Raw genomic sequence first — 10,119 nt, forward strand, 5'->3', positions numbered from 1 at the left:
TTTTCCATTCGACGGGAGTCAAGGTGGAATTACATTACTCACGACATCAAAATCAAAGCGATTTTTTTTTTTGAAGTAGAAAATCGCATATTAAAAACGTATTTCGATATTAAAACTCATCATTGACAGAAATGATGAAAGATCGTACATTCACTGAAAATTCTCGTCGAACTCAATGTAAATCCGGAACAATATGCGTAGAAAACTAAATTATAAGCTTATAAACGGCCAACACAACGACGCCACATCCAATGTTTAACAGCCTTAACAGGGCCGTCTTAAGAGCATCATGGCCCCTCGGTCCAATTGACATTTCTGAGGTCCTACCAGGCAAATCCTCGGAAATTTCAACCAGATCTCATTTTTGTGAGGTCCCTTTTCTCTTGAGGCCCCCGGACCGTGCCCGGGTGGGCCCATGCGTTAAGACGGCACTGAGCCTTAATCCCTTTTCACGCACAGCTAGCAAGGCCGTCTTAAGATCATCTTGGCAGAGGCGTAGCCAGAAATTTCGTTCGGGGGGAGGACCACTTTCATTTCGGGAGGGGGACCGAAATGATAGAGCAATAGATTTAGCCATCTTTTTCCCATTTTCGGTCATTTTCTCACATTTCGGGGGGGGGGGGGAACCACACCCCCCAAGTCCCCCTCCTCTCTACGCCCTTACAACTTGGCCACCCCCCCCCCGGTCAAAATAGTTTTTCTGAGGGCCCTCTCTCCTCTCTACCTGGCTAGAAATGCCTGTCTACCAATTTACATGCTTACTTTCAAAAATTTCAACCTGATCTCATTTTCATGAGGGGCCCCCAGGGCTGGGCTCGAGTGGGTCCATGCGATAAGACGGCACTGACAGTAGGGATTCTTAATCTGTGGGTCGCAACCCAGACTTAGGTCTCCCAAGAGCTACTACTACTACTACTAAAACAGACATGCACCTCGTCCATATTCCTCTGCGGAAGTTCTAACGAATTGGTACATGTTGGAATGTGTGTGTACGGATAGTGAACCTTTTCCGTGAAGTTTGTTTCTGTTTAATGCTTGTTATGTGTAGTGCTGCCACCTGCAATCAATTTTTTTGAACTATGAGTTTTTTTCTCAACTCATAGTGAGTGAAGTGTAATGAATGAATAATTGTAACGTTGTAGGCCTATTGCTCTCTGCGGCGAGACTTTTTAATGGGGAGATCGGCCCCTCGAAGTTGGGAACTGCAAAAAACCAACTTCAGCCGACTACCACTGCGGCGACGGTGGGGTGAGCTCTCCCAAGAGCCGAATAATATGGGAGAATTCGTCTGTGTCCCGTAAAATACCGGATTATCCAACGAACGTACACAATCCGTCACCTTTCTCGACCAGGGTTACCAGATTCGAAAACTGAGGAAGCAGGACGACTGCATGCGCAACCTTAGTGATGCCATTTTCCCCAATTTTTACAGCAGATGGCGCCACTATACTGATTGATAAACCAGCCCCAACAATTTTTCCTGGCAAAAACACACCCGCAAAAAAAAAAAATCTGGAAAATATGGAGACATGGGTCTCTGTGGCGTGCCAAGTTGAAGCCATGGTTGGGATTCACGACGTTAGAGCTCTGTCAGCCTATTGGGATATATTCACGAATCGGAGCTTTGATTGTAACCATTACCAGAAGAAAAGCACCCACAAAAGAACTCCGACACATCGCTGATGCTAATCATTGAATTATAGGATTTTCATCTGAGTTGTCGGTGAATATCTCCTGAGTATGGAATCAATCATTTATCCCCAATGGTTTCAAGTCCCACCCCTACAAGGGTAGGGCTGGGAGGGCTATAGCAATGGGCCGCAAACCTCATTGTTTTTGTTTTTTTATACACTATAAATTCACTATAATAGAGGCTCCACCAAAGAGCTCACTCTTTGTGGGGGGTAGCTCCATTATGGTGGAGGGGGGAGGGAATGATTAGGGCCGAGATACTCGCAGTATCATGGGCAAATGTTATTCTTACATGAAATGTGCACTTTAATTTTTTTTTTACAGATGGGGGCACACGCACTGCCTTTTATTTCACTTGCACGGACCTGTTTCTTTACTCACAGAATTTCGATATTTATGCGAAATGACAAAATAACATGTCGCCTTATACAACATAGGGTATTTTTTTATGGCCAGCAAAAAAACTTTGGTGCACGGAGCATTCCCATTCTCAGACTCTAAACGTCAATATGTAAACTTTTTCACCATGAAAAAATGGTACCTTTCTTAGGCACTTTTGTTCATAACCAGTAAACGCCCAAGTAGCACAAAGATATAGATCTATATCGTAAAATTTCAGTTTTCAATATAGATCTATATCGGGCCACGATATCGTTCTGGCTAAAAAAGGCATAGTCGGAGATAAATAGATCTATATCGTGAATGTGATATATTCAAGTACTTCAAATTTTGGACGATAGATGGCGCTCTTTCGGGGAAAGAAAAAAAAAAAGTGTAATTACTTGGAGCTGGGTGGATTTGAACCCATGTACCCTGAATTCTTCCCATCTGTAACCCCGTACCTTACCAACCCACCACTACAGCACTGGTTGTAGTTTCTTATTATAACATTAAATTACAAGTAATAGTTTTTTTACTTTATTCATTTTCATGTATGCACAAAGATTACAAAATAGAAATTGTGAGACATATTTATCATTTTGAGGCAGATAATAGAAAAATTATATTATAATTGAAGAAATTATATATAATACAAAAAACACAAGAAACAAATTAATGTATTGTGTAGTATATTATTTATTTAAAATTATTAACTTATATGCTAATGAAACAAAAAATACAGAATAAAAAATATGCATCACAAAAGAGTTAAAATTCTCAAAGTATGGTAAAAAAGAAAACATCAAAGGAAAAAAATAAATAATTTTAAGAAAAACACACATACAACAAAAACAAAAGCAATTTTTTTAAATTAAAAAATATGTGCAATTATAAAGTGGCAATTAAAGCCACTGGTGGATAAGTTCTTGCTCCTTCTAAAATACCAACATCTACGATGTAAAACATACACAGTAAGGATTCAATTATAACTGACGAAATGATTTTGATATATCAACATAATTAATCATATTAAAATCAAAATTTCATATGAAAAATTCAAACGTTTTTAATTTCAATTCAAACAAAGAATTGTACACTCGACTTTAAATTTCCTCCAAATTTTTATTTCAAGGCAATATTTTTATTTAAAGGCACACAATATGGTGATATATCAGCATATTGTGTATCTGATATATATCTTTGTCAGGTTCACGATATAGATGTATGTCATGCTCAGGATATAGAGCTATGTCGTCTTTGATAGATCTATATCAGGTCTATATCGAGAATCTGATATAGATCTTTGTCAGGTGCACGATATAGATCTATGTTTTTCAAACTATATTAAAATAATTTATTGTCCCAAGTTGTTGTCCTTCAAAGTAGAGATTATTCACATGGAATCAAATACATATTCGGCTGAAAAATTAAACATTTGATCAATTAACATCATAAATAATTTGCACCATATAAGACGAGATCGTTCTATATCATAGTTATGATATCTGATATTCCTCTGACATTTCGATATATAACGATATGGTCCAAATATTGTACTATATCGTTGTGCTACTGGGGCGGGCAAAAATAAAATTTCATCAGCAAAAATATGCCTTCTACAAAATATTGAAAACAGTTATACAATACAGTATTACATTACATGTGAGAAAGACATCAATGAACTAAAACCTCTTCCGTCACCTATCAAATAAAACTGTTACAATTCTTCGACAGAAATTAGCAACAGGTTTTTGATTAATGTGAACTTGAAAAAAAATATCATGGCATTAGTTGCTATTTTATGAACAATAATATTAGTTAAATTATCAATTTTGCCTCAAAATTTTAACAGTTGTCGTTTGAATGTGGTAAATAAACTTTAGTAAAACTTATTCGATAACATATGTTATCGGATTTCATGAAAAGAACTGAACTGAATGAAAAACCACTGTTTCTAGACAAAAATGCAAATCTTGTACGTCAAATACGTAAGCGTACACGTGTGTGTGTAGGCGGAGCCAGTAGAGAAACAGACTTTATAAGCGCGCGTAAGTTAAGACGCATTTCGTTCGCTAGCACACCTCGGCGAATTTCTTGGTGTTATTTTGCAGCAATCGGTTAATTTCAAATTGTAACAGTAAAAATGAGTAACCACCAACGTTTAGATGATGGAATGAGGTGGGGAGGCTAGAAGCAGGCCAATCTCAAGTCCAGATTTGTAGAGAGTTCAATTTAACGCCTAGCGTCGTGTGTAACCTATGGAAACACTTCCAGGATACCGGATCCATCGAGAGAAAGCCTGGGCAAGGTCGTCCAAGAGCCACGACGGCCAGAGAAGATCGCCATTTGTCGATTATAGCGAGGCGTAACAGGAGTGCTACAGCTTCTCAGCTGTCTCGTGACTTGCATGCAGCCACAGGAACCCGTGTATCGAGGGTGACTGTTTCCAAAAGACTTCATGAGAGAGGGTTGTTTGCAAGAAGACCTGCTGTTTGCGTCCCGCTCACTTCTACGGACAGGAGAATCCGTTTATCATGGTGCAGAGAGCACAGAGATTGGAGTATTGATCAATGGGCGACCGTTCTCTTCACTGATGAGTCCCGGTTCAGCCTAAGCACCGATTCTCGCCGTACGTTCATATGGAGAGAACCAGGGACCCGCTACCTACCCTCCAATGTCCGCGAAATCAACCATTATGATGGAGGAGGTTTAATGGTCTGGGCAGGCATCATGTTGGATGGCCGCACACCTCTCTATGTCTCTGAAACAGCACTGTGACTGGTGTGAGGTATAGGGATGAGGTCTTGGAGCCCTATGTTCGCCTTTTCAGGGGTGCAGTTGGCCCTGAGTTCATTTTAATGGACGATAACGCGAGGCCACATAGAGCTCTTCTGCTCGACGATTTTCTAGAGAGTGAGGATATTCACACACACTGGATGGATTGGCCAGCCAGATCTCCAGACCTTAACCCCATAGAGCATGTCTGGGACGCTCTGGGGATGGCAATTGCAACTCGCAACCCCCCTCCGGGAACCATCCAGGGAATGAAAACAGCGTTGCTGAACGAGTGGGACCAATTGTCACAGGAAATGATAAACTGCCTTATTTCAAGTATGAAATCACGCTGCGAGACCTGTATATCTGTAAGAGGGGACCATACCCCCTATTAACCCATTTTTTTGTTTATTCTGCAACCGCTGTTTCATCAGTGGCGGATCATGATTTTGGGAGGCCCCAGGCGCAACCTGATCTGGAGGCCCCCCTATCAGGGGCGGATTAAAGGTAGGGGCTGTCACCCCCCCCCCCCCGAGAGCAGAAAAATTAAATGGAAAAAAAAAATATTTTCTACGTTTTTGACTGAATAACAAACCAAGAAAATAAATTTGCTTAAAAAAGGGGGAAAATTCAGAATTTTTTCCAAAAAAAATCAGAACCGTCCTGAAAAATTGAACACATTGTCACAACCACCGCCCCCACCCACAAATTTGCGTTTATCCACCGCTGCACCCTTTTGGCCCTAATAAGAACGAGATGGTTCACTAAAATGAACAGTATTATGAAAATCATAACTTTTTTTTTATTTTTGCATCACCAAAACCATAAACACAAAAATAAGATAAGGAAATATAATGATATTCTCTGGTACTAGATCAAAAATAATCACACTCCCATTAAAAAAAAAAAAAAAAATCACAGTAAAATTCTGCATCATATTTTTAGTAATCTAAGATGTCCGTCCTGGTGCCTTCAGCCAGCCACACGGCAAAAATGGAGATCCGTCATAGTTTTAGTAATTTAATATTACTGATTAATAAAGATTTGATAATATCTCAAATATAATATATTTGATTTGATATAAAGATACTGATAATATTTAATAGAAAAACATTTCTTCAATAGAGGGAAGAAATTATATCAGAGTAAATATAAGAATTATATTTTTAATGGAAGAAATTAGGTCAGAATGAATAAAATTTAATGAAAGAAATTATTTCATAATGAATTAAAATTATTGTCAATGAAAGAAATTATTAAAAAAAAATTTTTTAGAAATTATTATTTTTTATTTGTTTATTCTATTTTATTTTTACTATTATTATATTAATTATTATTATTTTCTCTTTCAGCCACCTCGTTGGGCACTCTGCCTGTTGTGGCCTTTGCCTTTGTATTATTTGTATTCAGAGTGAATAAAAATCTTCTATATTATGCCCCCCCCCGTTTCGTTTAATAACGAAAAATGCCACAGTATAACATTGTGGCCGGCGTACTTTATAAAATGTTTCAATATGGTCTGCTATGCCTCAAAGGTTGAAGACCACTGCAGTAGCCTCTCGCTAATCCGGTACGTATTAGACCACGGTGTGCCAGATTTTACCGAAATTGCTGGATTAACTTTGAAGAAACCCATTGAAATAATATATGAAATTTCGTGCAAAGACATAGTCAGGACTTGATCAGCAATTAAGAAATATTAGAACGTGTTAAGGGGTTAGGGCATCAGGAGAAAAGTGACACCACACCACCTAAATATCCTGGACTACTGGACGTGCTGGATTAGAGCACGACCGAATTCTCCAGAGACTACTGTAGTTGAATTGAAATGCTCAAATAAAAATTTATCAGATAATTTTTATATTTTTAGTTTTGCTTACCGTTATTTTTGGAGATTCTGCCATCTAAATCCTAAAGGAAATCTTGAGGATCGGCATGAAATTTTTTTTCATTACAATAACACATATTACAATTACATTAACAATAAACACTTTTCGGTCTGACACAAAGATGTTGTCTACCCAAGCCTCCTTGATCAATCCAAAAATGTAGCTCTTTTTTTTTAGAAAGAAGGAAAAGAAACCCCCTTGATTTTTTTCAGCCGGGGAGGGAGTGTTAAAAGAGAAACAGAAAAATCACGTGATTCAGAATGCATGTCATTCAGCATTCATTTCAAACCCCACTTTTTTTTTGTCATATGGTCGTATGGTTCCAGTCATAGATTGCAAATGTATATGTTGTTTGAACCAGCTTATAGTATTTCATTCAAACAAGTGGGAGACAAAATCACAATAAGAGCTCTACTACATTCATTTTAATTAGTACGAGTGTCTCTTCCTGTCGATGTCGCCGCTTGCCGATAGCCATCTTGTCATCCATTATACTGTATACAAAAGCTTACACCAAAGCTGTCGTATTATTGGCGCCTATAAAAGCATTTAATATTGTGGAATGAGACATCTGTTTATGCCTTCACTCCAATTTTCATTTCGGACAGACATTAGGACCTGCTGTTCTCACCCCTCCTCCTGCTTGTGCCCTTAGGGAAATACTGTTTGAAAATGACCCTCCCTGAATGATCGCTTTACAATGTCTCTTCTTTCTTTGTCGGGGAAGAACTGGCCCTTGAGAGCTGCGTCTTGTAAATTGTTCTTTTCTTTCAGTTCCCGTTTTTCTTCCATAACTCTTATAGGTACAGTATACATTAAAAAAAAAAAAAAATTGCGGTTAAAAAAAAAAAATGGTAGAGCAGATACTGTACTTAGTTCAAGAGATTTGTTGATGCGCATGTAAATTCATATGTAGGATGAAGCACACAACTATTTGGAGGCCCCCCGCTCTGCGGAGGCCCCAGGCGCGCGCCTCATGCGCCTGTGCGGTAATCCGCCACTGTGTTTCATACCTTCCGACTCCAACGAGTGTTACGCACGATCATGCGTGTGTATTACAGTTATTGAATGGTTATTTGTTTTGTATTGTATCAATGTATGTACATATCAAATTTCATTAAAATCGGTACAGTAGTTCTAGAGATAATCGACCAAGTCTGCAAATTCTCTTAATTTCTTACACCAGTGTAGTATTGCTTATAAAAATATTAGCTAATGTATCATATAATATTTCTTTTTTCTTGCAGGACATTAATCAAAAACCAAATACTAATTTCAATCTAAAATTGTTTTCAAATAAAATTGTAATAGCTTTATTTGATAGGTGGCAGAAGAGGTTCTGCTTCATTAATGTTTCTCACAATGTAATACTGGGTGATTCTAAATTCATGGGACAAACTTTAATAAGAGGTGACATAAAACACTTGAACAAGCACTTTTGTTTATAGAATGTGTGGTCGAATCGCAATAGCAAAGGCGGTAGAGGGTGGTTTTTAGAGACAATGATCAAGCTGTACAATGACTTGTGGTAGAGTTTGCGTTGCAAAGGTTGCATCATGAGACGACGACCTACTACATTACAATACCTCGCACCCTGGTAATGAGGCGTATACAAGATCGACCTTTATTGGGGCATATTGGGTTTGGGGAGAACGGGGAATTTTTCTCCCAGAGAAATTTTGAGCTACTCGATATCAGAACGCATTTTAAATTAACAGAAACTGATGAGAAGATGATATACAACGTAAAGGTGTTTTCTTTCGATATTTAAATTTTTTACTGGATTATTATTACTTTAAAAATATTTTAAATTTTTGATCGCCTTGGGGAGGACTCGGACGCCCCTCCCTCTATTTTCTTTCTTGCGTACTAGGCCTCTGGTCACAAACGTACGAATTCAAGGAATTCACTTCGCTAGAAAATTTCTTATAGCAACGCATAAATAAAAAAACTTATGCTCATGCTACGCAACGTGACATCATAACGCGGAGAATCATGATTCTAAAATATAGGAAAAATAAGGAGAGCGATTCTCGGATTTGCAACAAATAAATTTTGCCTTTGGATTCAGGAAGAATATTAATCTATTTTCATGTTTTCTCATAAAAGTCCGCAGAAGCACGTTTGTGATAATTGATTGAATAAGATTTTTCTTCCAATTATTTTTAGTAAATTTTATGTAGAATTTTAATGCGTTATATGATATATACCTATACGTGTCAAATAACTCAATTAATCCTTTGAAGGGCAGACAATTTTTCCTAAACCCCTACGAAAAATGTAAACAGGTGCACCCATTACCCTCCCGCTTCAAAGAAGAGTTATTAAATTGATTTGATGGATTTCTGTGAAGATAGAAGTTAGTTTTCTGTGGTTCCCAACTTCGAGGCGCGAATGCGAGTCGATCTCCCCTTTAAAAAGTCTTGCCACAGAGAGCAACAGACCTCTACAAACGGTACAAATATTCAATCATTACACTTCGCTTACTTTAAAATATACATGGCAGCACTGAAAAGGGGGCATTCAAGTATTACGTCAGCATCAAGGGGGGGGGGGAGTTACCGGGCTTTTGATGACAAGGGGGGGGGATTTGAAGGTTGCTTACGTCATCAACCACCCCTTTTTTGAAGATATGAAATATTCTAAGCTGCTGACGAAATTTTGATGATAGGAGGTCAGTGTTTTGCTGACAAGTTGTGGGGGGGGGGGTCAAAAATGGCTGAAAATCTGCTTACGTAATACTTGAATGGCCCCCAAAATCAGACGCAACACTAGATTCACACTCAACTGTTAGGTACAAATACAAATACAACGCCACAACAGGCAAAATGCCCAACGAGGTGGCTGATAAAAAGATGCCCATAAAAATATGGATGTCATATATTTTTAAAAAAACAGCAACCCAATTAAAAATGCAATTAACAAAAATTGTAAACAATATATGCACATGATAAAATATTATACAATGCCATAAAGAATACTTATGGTTGTCTTATTCTACACATACAGTTCCGGCACAACTCACTGGGTAGTAAATTGCCCATAGATGGCGATAGACCAGAGTTGTACTCGGTTTGAAAGAAAGTGTCGTATCTTAACCCCTTCAAGTACAAGCTGCTGGCGATAAATTTGAATGATCTGTATTAGACGCATAAGGCGATAAATGTGGTAGCCTTTGTTTCACGTTAAAAAAAAGGAAGAAAAAAAAAAAGAAGTAAGGGGTGGGGAGGAGAGAACAGTACAGAGATGATTGTATAAGAGAGTATTAGTACAGGCCTATCTTTTTCATCCTCACCTATAAACTTGTTTTGAAGGTTTTTATCTTTACTTTTCTGTGTTCTCTTTCTCACTTATGTGCAGTATAAAATAGAAAGATTAGTTC

Source organism: Pholcus phalangioides, unplaced genomic scaffold (genome assembly GCF_987345545.1).
Source record: "Pholcus phalangioides strain wild (caught in Gottingen) unplaced genomic scaffold, Ppha-v1.0 ptg000015l_1, whole genome shotgun sequence".
Taxonomy (NCBI): Eukaryota; Metazoa; Arthropoda; class Arachnida; order Araneae; family Pholcidae; genus Pholcus; species Pholcus phalangioides.